The sequence below is a fragment of the Euprymna scolopes genome, chromosome 14 (assembly GCF_053919585.1).
Source record: "Euprymna scolopes isolate OS-2025 chromosome 14, ASM5391958v1, whole genome shotgun sequence".
Taxonomy (NCBI): Eukaryota; Metazoa; Mollusca; class Cephalopoda; order Sepiida; family Sepiolidae; genus Euprymna; species Euprymna scolopes.
The window spans coordinates 118,985,593-119,007,947 of NC_136495.1; the positions used below are offsets into that span (position 1 = coordinate 118,985,593).

The following is a 22,355-nucleotide window of genomic DNA, read 5'->3' on the forward strand; positions in this document are numbered from 1 at the left end:
TGATATTCTCCTGAAGGTTAAAGGTTTAGTTCTCAGTGTGAGCATTCAAAAAACATAATTGCGAATTACTTAGGACCTCTATCCAATCATGGATAACGGAGCATTAATCTTAGCCTGGCGAAGAACATAACTTGTAAATAAGATCAAAGAGATACGAAAAAAAAAAAAAAAAAAAAAAAAATTTAAGGCCGTGGAAAGTAAGGGATAAAACATAAACAGATTGTATTTGCTTTCTTTATAAATGAAATCCTTCCCCAGACACAATTTTTCTGTCAAAGTTTATGTGCTAATCATTCTTATTCCATTTGAAATGGAGCTATTTTTTGTGAATAAAAAAATGTATTTGTTTTCTGGACGAATTAGACGTTCTTGATCTATTTGAAGGCAAAGCATTTTCGGTGCACTCCAAGAATGAGACTTGCCTGCATCACCATCTCCTAAAACAATCTTTGAGATAAAGATAGTTTATTTTCATCACAATTGGTCCATTAGCTTCAAAAGTATATAAGTAACATCAAGCAGACTAACAAAAAGAATGATGAGCATGCATATATATATATAAAAGTGAAGTGTCTGTGTACATTTTCCTTCGCAATAACTGTTAATTTTCAGTTTACAGACTCGAAATTTGTTATACAGGGTACTGAGATTTTGGAAAATCTAGGTGATCGGTTTTCAGCCAGAAATTTGGCTGTTCAACGATTTGAACTTTGAGAACTCTACCAAACTCCTCCGACAATTTGGGGTCTAAACACTTGAAATTTTAGATATAGGTTCCTTGGACATGAATCTAACTTAATAACTCGATTTGAGTCCAAAACAATAAATTTAAGGGGTCATAATAGGGGTCAAAATTGAAAAAGTGACCATTTTTTTTTGTTCAGCATACACTTCCAAACACCCGGGCAACGCCGGGCACCCATGCTAGTATATATATATGATACTAACCAAGCTCAACGTTGCTTAACTTCAGTGATCTGACGAGAACCGGTGTGTCAATGCGATTATGGGATTGGGAATTCTAGGCGCTGTATGTACTCTCCACTTATCTCGGCATTTGTTTCCAGTCGTCCTATACTTTACTTGCCACTAGTATTTAACAATGTCGTCTTAAGAGAGGTGTGGTTGGAGATTGTGCACCTCCTGCCATAAAAAATTTCATGCGCAAACAACCCTTCCTGGCTATCCATAATCTGTCCAAGACTGAAGGAGCTTACTTTGATGTATATATATATATATATATATATATATACACACACACTGGGAGAAAGCTTCACATGGATCCCCCCAGTGATTATATTCACATTACATTGTATAATAGTCTACATTGCACTGTAGAGAACCTACTGTTGATTTTATAAAATTATTTTTACATAATGGCTTGAATTAAAGTTTAAAATGCTAAAGTCAAGTATCATGGTTCAATTATGCCTTGAATAAAAACATTCACTTCAAATGCGCCCTTGTCACATCAAAGAACCTACTGTTGATTTTATATGCTGAGCCTTTCTGCTTGTGTGGTAATAAAACTTCTCAAATCCACTTGTAATGTTAGGGTGTATAAAGTGTTAACTTTCGTCAAAATCGTCTGTTCCTTCTTTAATTGGATTTTTTTTTCAATTACCGATACTTCCGCGTAGTTATTGAGAAAAGTGCAGACAGATGAATGTACAAGGGTGAATTTACAGGGCCGCCCTCCTTTTTGTCGGGGGACTAATAAAAATAAAAATTTCTCATTGAATTCATGTCCAATTAAGATAGACATTTAGAAATCGCTATCGAGAAAGAAACGCCATCTAGTATTGTCGAGAAGAGCCACAAAAAATATCACATATCATAATCTTACCGAATAAAAAAACAGTTAAAAGAATTAATAGCAAACTTGGTTGAAGTTTATTATAAAAAAAATTCAATAAATTATGAACAAAATTATATAAATTACCAAACCAACATTCTAATATCTTTAGATATGTCTTAAAGTTATTTTCAAAGAAAATACTAATACAGTGAGCTAAAGAGTAACTAAATATAAATTCTACCAACCATAACTGGTATACGATGTACTACAAAAAAAAAACCTTCACGTTGTATTAAGTCATTAATTTAATCTAATTATCATGTCCATAAGATGACAATAAGTTTAAAATCATGTGATATAATTGCATTACTATTTTCTTTAATTATTTATTAAATCTATTTTAACCCTCAGGCTACGCTGGCTGTTAATTTTTTAACACCTAGTTTTTACTATTACAAACAACTGCAACAGTGGTGTCTTTAAGAACTACGGAGGTCTTATTTGCCCTAACTGCATTAATCAATGAATGAACCCCATGCTTAAAACTCATGTTTGAATGTCTGTATTATTTTTTGATAAAAAAATTCTTCTTCAAAGACCCTAGATTTGATTTTATGTGATATGAAAAAATCCACACCCATCGTAGGTAATGTATGTAAAAATACCATCATAGCCCAAGGGTTAATGGTATAATGTTCAGACTCCAACAGTATTGCCTGAGATTAAACATCAGAAGAAATGTATTGGCAGCAATACCTGTTTAAAAAAAACTAAGTTACATATTTCCCTTTATAGCCGAATAGAAATTTAAAAAAATACAGAATATATGCATCTCATTTAAGTTGATAAGGTCCTTATAATAATAATGTCAATTGGACAAATAAAATCTAGAACATAAAACTAGAGTGCCAGCCCTCCTCCTATCAACTTTGACCCATTTAGCTAGAGTAGTTTGGGTCTTTAGAATGAGCATTAGGCACTCTAAAAGAGCATATATGGTTTCAGAATATATCCTTGAAACTGTATCAGTGGACCCAATGTATGTTCTACATTTATTTCTCTTAACAACGTTGCATTTTTACCCTAGACATTTCTCTTGCAAAGGGTATTCATTTGCATTTCTACAATTACATTAGCATTCCACATACGGATTTTTAAGGACATTCTTTCCACCGTAACTAATTATCTTATTTATTTTAACATTATTATAAGCTACGATAGTTGATGAATAGTTATAAGCGGTTGAAAATTATGATTCAACAATGTTTTTATGAATAAATTTTACTATTCGTTCTCAAGAATTTGGTAAAATTCTTTAGGTATGGTTTTGATTTTATTATGTACCAGTGAGGGGTACCCGGTGTTGCCCGGGTGTTTGTAGGTGTGTGTGAAAAAAACCCGAAATGTGATAAAAAAACAGGTGCCCGTGAAAAAAAAAAAAAAACGAAGCCTTGACGACGCGCAGTTGGAAAATAGTAAAGTGTGAAAAAAAAAACAGGTGCGCGTTTTTGATTGACGTGACGGCGATAGGTATTCAGCAGTTAGCATTTTGTGCGGGACAGTTTTTAATGAGGTCAATAAATCGGTTTGTTTGTTTTTAAAAACCCGCTCCCTCATCTCGAAATGAAAGCTACCGTCTGATATGACGAAGTCGACATTGGTCAAACGTTACTTAGCTCTTTAGAGACCACTGGCTCTGGGCCTGTGATTAGAGTCAAGTTTCGCATTTTTGTTTATACCGAAAACCGAATGTAACGCGTGCCGATGCAAGAAATGTGGAACAATTAACGTTTGAAAGTCAATAAAATTAAATAGACAGGCGAGCTCCGGGGTTAACTGAGATATTACAATTTATAGATGATATAAAAAGTTTTAAGAAGTTGTGAAGCGAGCGAGCGCTTCTCTGAAAGAAGCCTTTTGTGGACATTGAGGAAAAGCATACATACATACATACATTTTCGTTTTTATATATATAGATGTAAAATATCCTACAATTTGATATTGTGGAATTTTGTGTATGATTTATCTAAACTGTGAGAGTCTGTAGCTGTATTACATTCTGGTGGGTTCCGTGTATGAGTAATCTGGTCATCAGATCTCTTACTTTCCTACATGAGATGATGATGCTGTATTTTCTAACAAATTCTTTTCACAAAAGAATTCTAAGCCTGAATCATGTAAGATTTATAGTTTGGAATTGTTATGCACTTAGGTGAGAACATTATTTTCTTACTTGTAAACATATCGACTGGTGCTAGCAGATCAGGCTGTCTGAAGATATTGGCTTCCTCAGACGAAATGCACCTAACATTGATGCTTTTTGTCTTTCTACTTCCTTTTGCAAAACTTAAATATGTTCTGCAAAAACAACCCCCCCCCTTTTTCCTTTTTCCCACATTTCTCTTTCTATCTCCCCCCACTTCCTGACTGGTATCCCCAACTTAAAATGTGCCAAACATTACAACTGTAACCCTTTTCTCCTCTCCCATTGCAAAACTCATTCATGTTCTGAAGAGTAGGGAACAAATAAAACCCACTATAAGACAACCAAACCAAACACTACAAACTAATGATTGAAGATACAAAGAGCTTAAAGAACGTCTACAAAATGATTGGATACAACATGAATACTATTTCAAAAATAACTGGATTCGGCATTAAATAACCAGAAAAGGGTTGATATGCCATAAAAAAAAAAAAACTCTACAAATATATATTTGAAGATATACAGAACTTGAAGCATAAAGCCTGTTTCCAAAATAACTGGAGTCGGCATTAATTAACCTGAAAAGGGTTGATATGCCATAAAACAAAACAACCAAACCAAACGTAAACATATTGAAAAAGTTTTGTAAGGTATTCAACTCAATACAAAAAGCAGTAAGATTTGATTATCTAATTTATAAAACTCGCTATGTTTGTCTGTCTGTCTCCATATTTTTAAACTATCTCTTCCAAAACTAAAAGTCACAGAGCGGCACTAGGCGCCTAAAATGATTGAATTTTTTATGAACCGTTCTTTTATGAGTCTTTAGCCGGTTAAAATAGTTTTTAAGGGGTCAAAATTAAAAAAAATCATTATACATTTTGTACATTCATCTAAGTTTATTTTTAATTAGTTCATATGCATGTCATGTTTTTTTTTTAAATCATAACTCCATAATAATATATACGAAATCTGGACCAACTAACATAATATTTAGGTGTGTATTTTATGACCCGGCAAAACCCCACCCCTGCTAGTATTTTCTATTCTTTATGTTTACTGAACTTTTTACAGTGTAAACTCGATGCAATGATTGTTAAGAGCATATATAAGTAAACAATATATAAATATATATAATATCTCTCTATATATAATAAAACAAAGTCACTTATTCTCATCTAGGTAAAAAAAATAAAAAAATGTAGCTTTGCAAATGCAGACGTTATATAAATTCTATATAGTCAGACTACTAACCGATATCGGATATAGGTTTTGCACATAGTACAAATAGCTTTCATTCGTTATCAGAAATTATTATAGTTGTTCTTAAGAGAGCCATATTCCAAAAAAATTCATATTTAATTGTGGTAGTATAATTTGTTTTTCTCTTCTCTCTCCTCAACATAACCGGTAACTTTTCTAAATTTGACACACCAGTGCCGTCCACGTTTTCCTTTTCCTTATAATACATTTCACATCAGCTCTTTCATTTACAAAGATTGAAATAAGGACCGACTGCTCCTTCTACAAATTCCGGACAATTTCATTGGTTGTTTGCCTATGTTCATCAAAATAAAGGCATTTCGAATGGTTAATAAAACCTTTCACAACCTAATTAAAATGGTGTAGTTCAATGAGAAGTACGGCACAATCATGTTGACAAACCGATTCTTGTCAGATCACCAAAGTTAAGCAACATTGAGCCTGGCCAATACCAGATGGGTGACCATTTGGGAAGGTTGAGCGTGCAGCCTGCACCCTCACCCCAAAAAAAGAACTCCTCGCTACAAAAGCATCCAGGGGCTCAAGGCTATGGATTGGGAATCCAATGAGAAACACTCAAACGCTTTGAACCTAACAACATCAATTTTATTCAACATAAACCTAAATATGAAAAAAAAAAAAAAAAAATGTTACAGTGTCACATTCAATTAACAAAACATTCTTATTCTAACTTGGCATACCTAATTTGACTTCTATTTTTCACATATAAATCAATAATTTAATAACAAGCAGATACAAAACATCTATTTACACACTGTGCAATAGTATTATTCTCTACTTTCACCTAACATTTTAATAATTCAACTTTTTTTTTATTTTGATTCATTATTTTACAAACCGCAGATAAAAAAGTAGTCTAAAAATATCTTTGGCTTACACACTACGCAATTTAAACCCATTCTGTAAAAATGGATACAGGAGCAGATATCATAAATGCAGCAATCTAGGACTGTGCAGAAATTAAAATACCACCATCTTGCTTTGCTCAGATTTCCAACAAAACACTTACTGTAGTCTGCCAGTGCCTGTAAGTGTCATGAGTTGACAGTAGTCAACTTAAATGAGCAATTACTACCATGGAGGAGTGCTTGCCACTCTATGACAGTGCCCGACAATTTGCCTGCCCTTTCCAACTAGTGCCCACCCCTGTCAAGTGACAGTAACCAGCAGAAAATTACCACCAGTGACCAACAATGTCCATAACTGGATGCCAATACCATACAATGGATGACAGTTTAGGAATTTGAAGACAGGTCATTTCACTTCAGAGCAGTTCAATGGGGTCTGACACTGGTTGTGATTATTAGTGATTGACAACAATCAAATGCACGTAATTACCTAAAAACGCTAATGACCATCGAAGATAGACAATTTCATTTCAGAGCAATCCAATGTAGGCCAATACTGGTCATGGATGACAGTGAACACCTGGAACCAACAATGACATGTAAGAAAGACGGCCAATGTCCACCAGTAATTGCAAATAAATGCAAGTAACCGTCTCAAAACATAACCGCAAGTGACCATAAGTGCCCATGACAGGAATCCAGTGACATTGATTATGGCCGTCAGTGCTCACCAATAATCAACCCAAACCAACTCTAATCACCTGTAATCCCTAGTGCTGACAATGACAACTAGTGGTTTCCGCTAGCTGCCACTACCAAAAAATGCCCAGCAGTAGAAGCCAGATGATTTCATTTTGGCCACAACTGTCAGTGCCTGCTTTTTACAAGGGCTGACAACCTTAATCTGATTTGTTTCCAGAAGGGAAGGGATCTTTACTGAATAAGTTCTACACAGGTCCTGTTAGTAATATATAAACAACATTTTGTCACATTTCAAATGAGGATTTCATCCGTCCTACCAATCATTTATTTTCAAAGTAAAAAAACAAACTTTGATACAATTTCAAATCCATTTCGTTCACAGAAGAACAATCGATACTTATGCCATTCTTTCTAAAGTATTAAGGTATCCAATAAATATGGCAAATGTATCTGCTAGTTCCAGTTTGAAACTCAAGCATAAATCAGCCATTCAGAAAGGATTAGCAAAAAAATATGCAGACACAAGTAATGGAATATGTCCTCAAGAAAAAATTCTGTGGTACAATAAATCTGCACCTTGAAATAACCTGTTCAAAAATTCAACATATTTCCAACATTATTTTCAAATAAGTTTCTACTTACTTGCTTTCTCACTATTGAATAAACAAATGAACTTTTCACTCCTTGGCTGCAGCAAAAAGGAGTTCATACTTTTCTTATGCATACTAAAAGCATACCCGTCCCACTTGTCAGTTTTACTCCCCTTTCTTTCTAATGTCCGAGGGTTGAAAGTTCTGCCATGTCGCCCATGTCCAATGTTCATTAGTCACCACTCTCAATTTGAGGCTTTTCAAATCTTCATTGACGCAGTCAATCCATCTTTTCCATGGGTGACCTTGAGAATAGGAGCCAGAGATGACAATGCTCTCAATTTTTCTAGGTCACACACTATGAGCCATGTGCCGAAGGCGATCGTATTAGTGCAGTCTGCTCCACCAAAGAATCTCCTCATTAGCTAAACCTAGTATAAACCTCAAAGAATGTATAGGATCTGTCAGAGAGTTTCGAGGCACAGATTTAGCAGATCATGGCATGGTCACTACTGGTTAATCTGGCTATATCCTGAGATGTAACAGGCCATGTCTCATTGGTGTAGAAATGAACACTTCTTACACAGAAATTGTAAAAGTAATCTCCGTTGTGCAAGGGATGCCATGACATGTAAGGATGGGGAGGAGCTCTTTAAACCTTTTTTGATGCTGACCTCATCCTAGCAGTTGTGGTGTCGCTTTGTTTTACAGATGTTTTAAAAATGTAACAGAAATTTAAATTTCGTTCCATTTTAATCTTTTTTTTTTTTTATTTCTGCATGCGCCCCCAAAAAATCGAAAGTAATTGATAAAATAATAAAAATTAAATTTAAAAAGTGGATAGTACAACCATCGATATGTGCACAAGTTGCAAATATAATAATTTTTATGCAATGGTAAAATTTTGGGAATAAGGATATTTAAATAGGATGTTTCTCATTGAACATGGAATATTGCCTAAAACAGTCATATGTCTGAAGTGCCAAATTCCGAAAGCCGTTTTTAAGATGGGGAGGTTGGGGGTGTCTATTCCAAAAGCTGTTCTTAACATGGAGAGGTTGGGGGGGGAGTGTTTATTCCAAAAGCCATTCTTAACATGGGGAGGTTGGGAGTGTTTATTTGTTGTAAGCATACTCGAAAACCTATAAAATTTGACATTTCCAATGTGAACGGTGAGTTGTAGTTGTAAAAGAAAATACCAAAAAGGTATACCAAATGGATTTTTTTCGTTTAAAAATTAAATTATTTCATTTTCATTAATCTTTTTTTATATAAAAAGTATGATGGCTGAATGTTATTCTTTTGATTTTTGGGGGCGCATGCACAATTTTTTAAAGAATTAAAAATTTCCGTTCCATTTTTGAAACAACCATAAAATAGAGTGTTCTCCGCAAGTTTTACCAAAAATTTAATGAGCTCCTCCCTGTCCCAAAATGGATAAAATTCCAAGAAAAGAAAATTTTAAACCACTTTTCTATCTCCCTACAAAGGTTAAAATCAAGATATAATGCTACTACCTGTAAACCTTATGCCTACCACCCATTAAGTGATTTTGACTCTAGAAAACGACTCAGATTTAAGATGTAAGCTCAAGATCTTGAGAAATTGAAATTTGGGAAATCTTGTTTCATTTGTGCTTAATGACTATGGATCAAATTCAATGTAAATCTAATAAATTTGAAATTTCAAATGGGAGATTGTACCCATATCTATCAGGCCTCCTAAAACATTTTTAAAAAGTTTTGGAGATATTAATGCGTAGTACCTATTGTTAAAATTTCATAAAAATTGGGTATATCTGAATTTTTGCAACCCCCTTTTTGCATAAAACTAAATATATTTATTTGAACCAATTATGTAACGTTCTGAATTCGTTAATGCTCGGCTAATTAGTTAAGGAAGGAGTCCTGTACATACAAATATATAAACACACACTAACTTGTTATTTGCACATATGTGTGTGTGTGTGTGTGTGCGCACGCACATTTCAGAAGATCAGTACAACATTGGTACCATCAGTTTCAAATCCAAATCAAGGAGACCTACAGAAGGTCACCTATGTCAAACTTTTTTTAGCCTCTGTTTATATCCGTCTTTCTGGAAAAATATTTTTCTGGGGAGACAGATATAAACAGAAGAGAGTTCAACATAGGCAATCAGTTTATAAATTGCCTTTGTTTAGATTTGAAACAAATACTACCTATGTTGTCCTGATCTTCTGTAACATATATAAATAAATCATTTCTTTCTTATTTTTTGATTTTTCTTAATCCAGCACTCTGCTAACTTTACATATATATATATACACATATATATATATATATATATATATATATTAGTTGATTCTGTTGAGTAGAAAGAAATCCGATTGAGTTCTTGATTATTTTATAAAAGCATAATATTCATTTATATACGATTTTACAAAATTTTTGATCTCATGGTACCAAAGGTTTTGTGACCAAAATGAAGCCTGATAAAAAAAAAAAAAAAAAAAAAAAAAACTGCTGGGTGCAATCCATCATAATGATCCTCAGACATTTTTTGACCAGAAGATATGATACTAACCTGTTCATTTCCGGTTTTATCTTCCATTTACAGATAAAAACGTGACTGACAAACGTTACGAGGACATTAGATCAGGCAACTTTTTTGTTGTACTCTAATTTAGTTGTGAAACGTTTGGTACCATGAGAGCTGAACTTTTGTATAACGGTTTCCATTCAAAAAATCCGTACAGATTCCAGAGTTTGGCAAGATGCACCTGAAGAATGTTAGAGGATACATACACATACATGCGAAATATGTTGGTTTGTAAAATAGAAAAAAAGGAAAACTTATAGGCATATTTAGTTAAAAATTACAGAAAATTATCAAGTAGAATTAGGAGAGAGTAGTAAAACAAATTAATTTACTATTTGGCTTGACAAACTCTGGACAACTTCGTATGAAGCCAGTATGGTGCAGAAGTGTGACCTTCATAATATTATATTTCACTTGAATAATGATTGAACAAAAGCTTTAAAAAGATATAAAGTATATTTGTACTAAGTTTTTTTGGGGTGTGGGTGGGGTCCCTATATTTTTTACTAGCCTGGGTGCCTGGCACTGCCCGGGTGTTTGGAGGTGTAGGTTGAGTAAATAAAAAAAAAGTTGTAGTAGGTAGGCAGGCAGGCTCGAACCCGTACCACGAAGGAGGAAAAGAATGTGAAAAAAAAGAAAAAAGTGACGTCTTTGCTATTGCACCCATCGCTAAACCAGAAGGGACATAGATTTAAATTAAGGCTAGACAATCAAAAACAGGGGATGACTTTCGAAAATATCGGCAAAAAAAAGCAACCCCTCCCTGTAGAAAAGTGGCCAGGTGAAGGAATTAATGTTTTTAGCCAATTTTTTTATATTTGTCATCCAAAGGGCTGAGCTTCAAAACAATACTGATATCGTGAAAATCGGTCGCCTCTGCTGAAAGTTTTTGCGAGACATACAAACATACATACATTCATACATACATTTAAACAGACAGGTGAGATTTATATTATAGATGTTTTATAAGACCTGTTTCTTGTATATTTAAGACACCACTGATATTTTATCATTTTTTTGTTTTGATTATTTTTTGATGTTCACATCAAATTTCGTCCATTTTATTCAGTGTAAAATAAAGAATGTTTATATGTGATTTAAACCCTGATCCTTCTTCAATATAGAGTAAAAATTACAAAGAATTAATTTAATTTTTACTAGTTTTTACTTGTATTTTTTTATTATGGGTGTCGACAATTACCGGACATTTATGAGAAATCCAATTCGTAATATGCAACAGCAACAATATCCAGTTCGTAGAATACACCAGTACCTTATTGGTCCTCCGATAAAGGAGGGATTGGACCTAATAATTCACATTCGTTTGTTTGTTCACACTTTTCTCAATAACTACGCCTTGGATTGGTTAAAAATTGTGCACAAAAATTAGTCATGGTGAAAGTTAATTTTTGCCAGAATGGATTTTCTGGAATAACTCTGGTTACTCCCTTTAGGGGGCATTATAGAGGTAAAATTGCCCCCAAATTGTTCATCCGTTCATGCTTCTCTCAATATCCATGCCTTGGATTTTTAAAAAAATCTTGCACAAACATTAGTCATGGTGAAAGTAAATTTTTCACTCATGGAGGATGCCCCACATGCTCGGTTTATTTCTTTTATTAAAATTTTTCTAATTTATATTGTGCGTATGCGTGCGTGTGCATATACAGTAATATTTTCAACTGATAAGTAAATACATTGGTAAGTTTTTCTGTTATTTTATTTGAGACTAGCCTGGGTGCCCGGCGTTGCCCGGGTGTTTGGAGGTGTGTGTTGAGCAAAAAAAAAAAGTGGTAGTAGGCAGGCAGGCTCTAATCCGTGATGCGAATGCGGAAAAGAAAGCAAACGAAAATCTGACGTCTTACCCCTACTCCATGACACGACCGGAAGTTTGGAATGTTAAAATTAGGCTAAGTCAATCAAACTGATACGGTGACTTGTAAAAATGGCTTGGAAAAAATCGATCCCTCCTTGTAGAAAACTGCTCAGTTGAAGGTGAAGGAATTAATGTTTTTGGCCAATTTTTTTATATTTGTCATCCTAGATGTTCAGCTTCAAAATCATACTCATCTTGTGAAAATCCGTCGCTTCTGTCGAAAGTTTTAGGCAGACATGCAAACATACATACAAAAATTAGAGACATCAACTCCTACCATCTTGTACGACACATTACGTAAACGTAATATAATTGAAAATTCCTTCTAATATTGTCATTATTCTTTTATATGCTAACTCATGTCCACAGTGTTTCTTACAAACTGCATTGATATAGCCTTCAAACACAACTTCTTAAAAAAAAAAAAAAAAAAGAAGATTTGCGCTTCCCAGCTTGAAGACCGAAATCAAAATCGTACTATTTGGATTCTTTGGACTACTGTTCTGATCTTGGGTGTCATTTTCACGTTTCGGTCGATGTAACCTCAGACCTTCTTTAAAAATTCAGAAACGTGACCTTAAAATGTTCTGTTCTCAATAAGTAAGAAGTCTTGACTGAGCCAATCCTTATCTTTTTGCCCCCAATCTTTTTTTTTGGGGGGGGGGGGCACTGGATCTCGACCGCATTAAAACCTTTGTTTTCGCGGCGAGGTAAGTAAAATACAGACTATAAAAATAGTACAGTTTAATTAACTGTGTCTCACAATGCACGTGGATAGCAGCAACGTGTATCGATCTGATGCGACGGGGGGGGGGGGAAGTCGGGTCTACGTGTACGTGTGTGCGCGCGTGTACTGGATGATGCATATTGGTCATATGACGTTCATCTGCAGAACATGAACATGTGATGAAGAAATATCTTGTTTCACAGGTAGAGACACAAAGCAGACTCAAAAGGGGGAGGAGGGAGTCAATTAAGGGGAATAAAATGAGAGTTAACCAACACAAGTTGAAAACTTGCAAACCAGATTTTTATTTTTATTTCATTTTATTTATTTATTTATTTTCTTTTTTTGATAAATAATGTGACACTGGTTTACTTTTAAAGTATGATATTTCTACGTATCAGGTCAACTGCTACTTTAAGAGACACAGACATCGATTTATTTTTTTCGGTAAATTTATGTAGAGTAACACTTTCAGCAAAATCCTCCCACCCCAATGAGATTCTAATGAAATTCTAATTTTTAAAAGCGATTCCGTGTGAATACATTGAAACACTTCTCGGAAAGCCAAAAAAAAAGTACAAAAAAAATTGGAATTTATAGTGGGGGATCAGTTTCGTATATGAATTATATGTAAACTGTTTCCGGGCCATTATATTTTGTTAGTGTAATTAACTAAATTGTTTTACCACTCACTAACCTTAAGTTAGAACAATAAAATCGTAAAACCACAAAATAATCGCTTTAAATAGTAGAGTAGACCCCCCCCCAAAAAAAAAAATGCACAGAATTTATTTCCTACCCCCCCCCCAAATATGGTTAACTGCCCTAAAACGTAAAAAGGGCGTAGAAATGACGAATCATTTAATGCTAAATCTATGTGAAACTGCTCCAAACTCACTCTAAAATAATTGTTTTATTTTTTCTTTCTGAAAAGTTTTTCGTTATATTCTGACGTGATCACATCTAAAAGATAAAATAGAATCCCAATGTTTTGAGAAAGTGATTTAGTTGAGGGTGTTAATCTACAATAATACACTTTCTTTTTTCGATTGCACAAAATAAGAAATTTGGCTTTGTGACATATCAACCTCATTTGGTTATACCGAATAGAATAATCAAAAAAAAAATAAATAAATAAAATTAAAAAAAAATAAAATAATAATAATAAAAAGAGAGAAAGAGTAACATAAGATTTAGGTGAGTTCATGCATTTAATTGAACTTTAAGTTTTGTTAAAAACGTTCTGAGGTACAATGAAACACTAATAGATGTTTTGAAAGGCGTATTCTTTCACGAAAATCAGACCGAATGATGCTATACCATTTTCTTTGTGTTTCGCGTTCTTTCATTGAACGTTCTCAACAACAAAGATATCACATGACTGACCGAATTGACAATTTAGCAACTTACAGTAGTACACTTCACATCGGCAATTAATAATAATAATAAAAAACACCGACAAACATGTAGGTAACGCTGTTAATAAGCTTAAATTATTACTAAGGGAAATAAAAATAATGTATTCGATTCCATTGATAAGATAAACACGTTTTTTTGTTTGTTTGTTTTTAGCAACATTACTATAGTAAGAAGCGTTTTTTTTTTTTTAATTCTTTTAGTAACGATCCGTCGAACTTTGACAAATATGTCAGTCGAAGTAAACACTTTAAAGAGAATTTTAAAAAATATATACGGTACTTCTACGAAATGGGACCCAGTAAACGTAACTATTGGCGACAAATTATTACAAATAAAAAAAAATAAATAAATAAATGCAACTAAAGAATAGCTTTTTAAATAATCTTCTGCTGTTTACGAACCGTGCTGAAATAATATAACGTTATTATTTAGAAAGCAATTCTTATGCTGGAGTGTTTGTCGACTATTCTGTACTTTCACCTAATAAATAAATAAATAAATAAATCTGAGAAACTGAAATTCTATAAATTATAATACAGATGAAGTTTAATATCAGGAACCAAACACAGATTCCTGCTGATTGACCCTTAGTACTTTTTCGGTTTGCGATGTTACATTTTTTTTTCAGCGCAAATACGTCAAAAATGAATAACTAAACTAACCATTAACGCAAAACTTGTTTTTGACTAATTTTTCAACTGTATTTAATTTGTCACCAAAAGTAATGTTTACTCAGGGTCTTTATAGACACGAATGTTTTTGGTTGCAATTTACAGAACAGACCAAAAATAGCTTAGCCGTCGCCGAACAACATTAAAAGGCGATTAGTATTAACATAAAGCGTCATTTATTTACTAGATTAGGGTTAATTACTGTTAAGATTAGGTTTAATAATTAAAAAAAAATCATTAAAATTGTTTAATTTTATTTCTTTTTTTCAAGCTTTATTTTTGGAAGGAAGGGGAGGGTAGCCCAAATACAACTATTTTGGTTCTTGTATTTGCTGTCTTTTTTTATTTTTATTTTTTTTCCCCCGTGACTTTTAAATCGATAATTGCTCTGGTTATTTATTCCGTAAATCGCGATCGGAAACATTCGTGTCGATATGGGTATTGTTATGCACCCCACTTCAAGAGAAAAAAGAGAAAATTAAATTTACTATCGTTTGGTAAATATATATATATATATATATATATATATATATATATATATATATATATATATATATATTGCTTGTTTTAGATTGCTTTGCTATGTACGTTATACTTTTGTCAAAAATTACTTTCGTAAATCATTTTTCACTATTAAAAGAAAGAGGACACTGTTGTTACAGTAACAGAGCTGGATTGACCCAATTTGTCTACGAAAGTCTAAATGTAGCAGCAATGATTCGATTTAATTTACATTTTCTATCTCGGTGTTGTTAGAAAAAAAAAAAAGAAATTAAAATATTTTGTTTATTTATTAAATAAGTCAAGTTTAACTTAATCATTATTAATTACGATTGGTCGTCATCACTATACCGGCACCATTTGATATTATTGCATGATTGACCATCCATAGAAGGAAAAAAAAAAATGGTAATATTAGTAGGTCATCGGTTTCGTACTCTTGTAAAAATTGTTTTTCCAGCCTTGAAATACAATGAATACCCCATATACCGAGGTGAGTTTATGCTGAACCAAGGGTTTCTCAATCCTCAACATATCCTAAACCGGCATTTCTTGAGTACAGTGACAAGAATTTCAGGACGACTGGAAATAATGCTGGAATAAACAGTAAAAGACTAATGTTATTTCGGATATCTCCTAGACTAGTTGCTCAACCTAGGCTTGAGAGTCTGGTCTATTCTACTATTCAAGTCGTAGCTGGAGGGAGGATATATGAATTCATACCTTTCCCAAGTGAAAGTGGTCATATGGTATGATTTCCTGAATGATCGGATGTTAACTCTTATTAATCGGTCAAACGATTCGTGTTGCTCGAATATCGATACGCAAACGAGGGAGGAATTGGTAACGAAGGAATAAAAAAAAAATCCCCGAAAGGGCAGCATGTGATCGATGGAACTCGGAGCAAGATGTGAAAAAGCAAAAAATTTCTTCTGATGAAGAAGATGCAGACAAGACCGGTTGGTTTGAGATTTGAAAGAAGAGAGAAAGAAACGATGTTTAATTGTTTTTCTAGTCTCTCTCTCTCTCTCTCTCTCTCTCTCTCTCTCTCTCTGCGTGTTAAGAAAACGTCATAACGTACGCAATTATTTAAATTTTAAAAAAATTAAAAGCAAAAAGAGAACATATTTGGAGGGGTTGGGTTTTTTTTTCAAAGACCAAACTGAAAATGATGTCAAAGAAAAATAGTTTTTTTTCTTAAATAAAGTAATTATTTTTTTTTTTCTTTTAAATTATGCACAAAGGAAAAGAGAGAGAAAAGATTCCAAATAAAATTCAGGTTAACCTCAAAAACTCTGAAAAAAAAATCAGGTATACAATTGCACCAGTGAGTGCACAATCACATCCATTGATACACAGTCAATAGTGCTAACAAAGTGGGGGACCGGTTTGAAATAATAATATAAACATAGATCGATCCCCCATTTTATAGTCACTAGGAAAAAATGCAGAACAAATCTCGGATAGTAGACGAAAAAAATGTCTCAGATCAAAAGATCCTGACGGTAGATCTCGGTGAAATTTGTCACAGGTGATAAGCAAAGGTTCGTTTTACTTGCCTGCTACACGAGTTGAGTGGAGTGACCACAAATTTACGCCAGGGTAGCTCTTTCCGTTAGCAGGGGACATTAACATTCGACAATGTCAGCAGTAGTACAAGGTAGTCGCTCGATCGCGCTCTCTCTCTCTCTCTCTCTCTCTCTCTCTCTCTCTCACACGATTGTCAGTTCAGTGCCCGTCGGCTGCTGCTGCTTCAGAAAAAAGGGGGGGGGTCGAGAGTCATGTGATGTTCCAATATTCTTCATGCACACACGCGCACTTTCAAACGATCCCAGAGAACGTTAATAATACTGAACGGTTATAATGATACTGATGATGGAACGACGGAGAAGAACGGATTATGATAATGACATAATAATCTATTTAAAGACTTAAAAGGGAAGCTCGTAAACTTTAATCCATTTCTATGATTACAATTATTGTTTCTGGAAGCAAACCGATTCAATATAACCACTTGTTACCATTACTTATGTTAATAAAACTATCACGCACAATCTCGTGTCTGTGTTTCTCGCGGATAAGTAACTTTGATAAATACACGTTGATTTTATTTTATATTTATTTATTTATTGTTACTATTAACGAAATATTTATTACAATAAAAAAAAATAGAATACAGAAAAAGCAAAACTATTTTTTTTCTTTTAATCCTATTTGGAAAATGTAAACAGGATTATATTTTTAATCACTTTTCTCTAATCTCTCCACTCGATCTGGCCTCAGGTTCTCTGGATTATATCAGTTAAGCAAAGCATTGTTCTGCTAGCTCGTAACATCATCCTCCTATGCATTATCTCCTTCGGTAAGAGAGACTGCTTTCGTCTAAGGCTGCCACCATCATTACTGGGGAATGCTAACGGGTCTGAAAGCAACTTTTGCATCCATTCAGAATAGCCACTTTTGGGGAGTGGAGACTAAATTTTCCACATTGAATAGACTTCGTGTTGCATCCACTCTTTGGTGGGAAGAATGATAAATATTACCTTGCAATATGTCTTCACCCGAATGCCGGGTAAATGCCGCTAGTGTTAATAAAATGTACTTAAAGGTTTTGGTATTATTATACAAACACCGTGACAGCGTTAGGGTTAGGATTAGGGTTAGGGTTAGGTTTAGGGTTAGGGTTAGGGGTAGGGTTAATTCGCTGTCACGGTGTTTGTATAGTTTTACCATTTATTTATGTATTTGGCGTCCTGAGAAAATCTGAAGATAAAATTCATTTTTGAAGAAAGAAACGAATCCAAAGCCGGTACAGAAAGAAAGAAAGAGTAGTATTTATTTAATTTAGTTTGCGTTGACTTAAAATGTACAGGGGAAAAAATAAAAGAAAGAAAGAGAAATAGAATAGCTTTATGTTTTTATTCGTTTTCTTTTTCTTTTTTTTCTTATATTTATTTTATTTTAACCGATTGATGCGATTATGTTGATAATTTTCCTGTAATATTCATAAATAAAAGAGAAAATGATGTAATGATGTGTTGTTTTAATGTACGAAACTATGGCAGTTATTGCGTTCCGTTTTTTTGCTTTTATGAACGGCTCTGCTCTTCTTTCGAGCATTTTGTCTATCTCGAATGATTCCCACACACCTCAAGACTTCGAGCCCCAAAGAAATTTCGATATTTATAATGAATGGATAGCCAGAGGATTTCAATATTTACCGAGTCCGTCCCAAGTATTAACGGAAAATTCCGAGATAGTTCCGGAAATGACCGAAGCAATTCCGATTTGAAAGACACACACACACACACACACACACACACACAAAATCATGTAAAAAAGCAGACGACGCTAATCGTGCAGAGAGATTAAAAAATATTTTAGCCCCCCCCCCCATAAAATCTTTCTCAAAAATAAAAAAAGAAAAGAAGGTGATTGTTCTCAAATCGTAAACTGCGTTTGGTCATTTTCGGGATTGCCTCGAAATACTCCGTCAATACTCAGAACTGAATCCGTAAGTACTGAAACTGAACTCTTCTGGATGTCTATTCATTAAAAATTGTCGAAATCTCTCTGCTTCCTAGCCTTTGAGCTAAAAATATCCGTCTGTGGAACACAATACCGCATGGCTGCTTCCCACCTAATGACAACATAGTCGTTTTCAAGCCCAATGTAAACAAATTCATGTCGAGCCTTCTAAATAACCAACTTCTGCCCAGTTTCAACCATTGTTACCAATCATCACGGTGTTATCTCACCGTCTACTTGACAAACTACATCATTAACTTTTTTTCTTGGGTGGCTTTTAAGTGGTGACTCCTAAAAAAAATATATTGGGTAATATTATTCGGTCTGAGTAGACCAACCTCCCAGGCATTATTTCTTCTTTCGAGAGACGTGTTGGTTTATTATTAGTCGCCTGAGGCGCCCCTGCTGTGTAATAACGACGAGTTCGATCTAGGCTATTTTAATAACTTTCTAGTGGCCCTTCAGATGGGTGTGCTACTAGATTACTCGCATTAAACAACCGGCCTTGTCTTACATTCTTTCTGGTAAAGAAGTTTAATAAATACCAAATTCGGTTGTAGCGGTTACAAGTACCCATGCCTTATCGATACGCGAGCTGCAGTAGTACAGTTAAACGTCTACTTTACACTGGGAGTTTCTCGGTAAATTTGTACATTAATAACCTATACTGAATCAATATGTGTATCAGAATTTTTGACACCCCTAAAAATAGGATTCTATTTTTTTTGGGGGGCGATTAAAAAAGTTGAGAAAAAAAACTTGTCGGAAAGAAAAGGAAAAAACAATTTATTTGGAATTTAGAGTAGAGGGCCAGTTTCGTATATCAATTTAACGTAAAATGATCCCTCGTATCCGGACCATTCTCGCTTTTTAGGGCAGTTAACCAACACATTTTTAATACTAACCCTAAGTTTTTGTGGCACGTAATCGCCTAAAAGGTAGACAATAAGCTGGCTTAGATCTGCAGCAAGCAAATCTAAACTAGCTTATTTTAAGTGTCTACTTTTTATATTATATTATGAGAGAGAGGGGAGTGGATCCGATCTCTTTCTTTTTTTAATGAAACAATTTTATATTGTATTTATTTGTTTTGCTTTTTAGTGATTTATTCGTAACAATTTCTGTTCTGATTATGTTATTTTAGCTTCGATTTAAAACAAAACATTATAATTGCTTCTGCCCGTCTCTATGTTCGCTGCGTGCGCAGTTATTAATGGTTGATATTGTTTTCGTTTTGCACGTAACCTATTTTAAAATTGCGTCAGACGTCACTTGCAATCACGTGCGCGTATATATGGAAGCGCAACAGCGGCAAATTATTATTCGCTTTGAATTTATTTGCAACCAGCTGTACTATAGCGGCGTCGTTGCACCGGACCGGACTACTTTTACTTTCAGTTTTATTTTCTGTTGTGTTTTAGAATGAATATACATTTTTTAAAAATGTTAAACTACAATTCGCTATAGATAGCATTGTAAATTTTAACTGTAAAAGGTTTGCGTGCTGAAACACAATTTTTGTGTAGTCTTTTATTTCGCGCCCTCTACCTTATTTTTAGTTCTTTTCTTTTTTTTTCATATTTGTTTCTTTTTTCTTTCTGTTTTTTTTTTTTATCATACGAGATAATTATTATGATTTCAACTGATTTAGGTAACTTAGTGATAATTTTTTTTTTTTTTTCAAGTTTTCATTATAGTCAAGATTGTCTCCTCGTTTTTACTTCCGATTTAAACAAGACGACGGTGACAAGCAGAATAATTATTAATTGATTAATGATTATCTTTTTCTCGGGTAAAGTGAAAGTCCTCCCCCTTTTCCCATGTTAAGAATGGTTTTCTTGTTCGTTTGGCCATCTCTAATTATCCAACTAAATGGATAGTAAAAATCGGAAATCAAAAAGAGTAGACAATCTTGACTTTAACCTAAGTTTCTTTTCACTTTTTTTTTTTTTTCTTTTTTAATAATTGCCAAAATTTCTTACTTTTAATCCAGAAAACCGGTTCTTTTAACATAATAGTAAGAGTGTTCACTAATGGACTGGGATACCAGGGTCAAATTATGTTGAAGACTTTTTAATAAAATGGTGTTTGATGGCACCTTACTAAATACACAGCATTATGAGTTGAGGATTAAGGATAAGTGGAGTAATCCTAAAAAAGGAGTGGCACCCTCCTCTACATATCAGTGTAGTAGCTACTTAAAAGGGGGTCTCTGTGTCATCCTCGGCTATGGTCAACCACTATTTTTTTAGTCCATAAAATAAAATATGAGCACTATTTTCTAGCGAATATCTTTCAGATGCCTTGTTCAAAAAGGCAACGCCAGTGAATATTGTTATTACATATCAGCTATCGATTGGACAAAAGTTCACACCAGCAGTTTCTTTCCACCAATTAAAATGAAAAAAATACTTACTCTGTATTCCAGCACACTATAAAACTACTACAAAAACTCAAACACAGCATTCTCTCTCTCTCTCTCTCTCTCTCTCTCTCTCTCTCTCTCTCTCCTCCGTATTTTTCAGAAACAACACATGTGCGCATGTCACAATCCAACCAGGCATCTTTATGGCCAGAAAGGCTCTCAGTACAGGTGACGGAAGGCATCCATAAATTTCATTAGACCAGTAAGGCATACACACTGTTCAACGAACGTACATATTCATAGACGCACAATGATAAAATAGACATATTAATACACACGCGCACACACACACACACACACACACACACACACACACATGTATCTTCATACATAAACGCACATGACACCAGCCAAAACAAACGTGTACTCAATTTCTTCTTACAAACATCTTTTACCAAAACTTTCTGAACTTTCATAGTCATACGAACTCTTTATCTGTCATTGTCTTGAGTTGTTACTAAAAATCTATTTGTATGGATAGACTTTATCATTTACATTTGGTAATGTTCTATCTTTCACATTCTCTCTATATCTGTTAACTGACAGGTTGGTGTTGATGTTATACAATCTCATGGTTGTACACAAAAGTGTGTGCAGCATCCAATCAAACAATTTCTTAAAATTTACAAAAAAACATGCAAGTAACAGGTTCTGATGTACCTATTTACTATGCCTCCCCACGGGACAGAGTTAGACACCAGGGTCGTTTTTTAATGTGAAGAAAAGGTACAAAAATAAAAATTGTCTCAGTCGTGAAGGATTTCTCCTCCACCGAAAGAGAACAAGAAAATGAAGTGCAGCATCTGAAAAACAGATGGTGTTTATTTGCTCCCCCACTGAGCAAATTAGGCACAAGGCCGTTTTTAATGTGAGGTAAAAACCAGCTCCCCTAAAAGTAGGCAAAAAGGGGGCACTCTGGTTACCAAAAATAATAATTGTCCCAGTATAGAGGGTTTTTATTTAAATGCTGCCCACATCAGCATTATGTGGCACAAGGCCGGAAAGTGGGAACCCCGCAGGCTCCCCTAAAGGAGGGGCACTCCTGCAATTTTAAAAATTGCCTGAGTAACCCCGTCGGCATTCCCCGGTCGGGGCGCCTCAGGCAGCAAGCAATAAACTTGCCCCACCGGAAAGCCCGGTGGCAAGGCCTGGGAGGGTGGACCTCCTAGGTATTACCCAGGCGGTTCCCAGTATAGAGGG

At 34.3% G+C, this 22,355-nt stretch overlaps 1 protein-coding gene across 3 annotated transcripts in view; it reads right to left on the bottom strand.

Annotated features, from left to right (window-relative positions):
* The window catches only part of LOC145293253 (uncharacterized), a 132,459-nt gene extending 111,235 nt beyond the window's left edge, over positions 1-21,224 (bottom strand). The window contains exon 1 of one of the 3 annotated variants that reach the window (XM_080139831.1): positions 21,147-21,224. The gene's annotated coding sequence lies outside the window, so the exon portion shown is untranslated. Of the gene's footprint in view, positions 1-16,761; positions 17,049-21,146 lie in introns of those variants that run through there. The other 2 variants (XM_080139827.1, XM_080139828.1) reach the window with 2 other exon arrangements.
* Between the last annotated feature and the right edge of the window lie 1,131 nt (positions 21,225-22,355).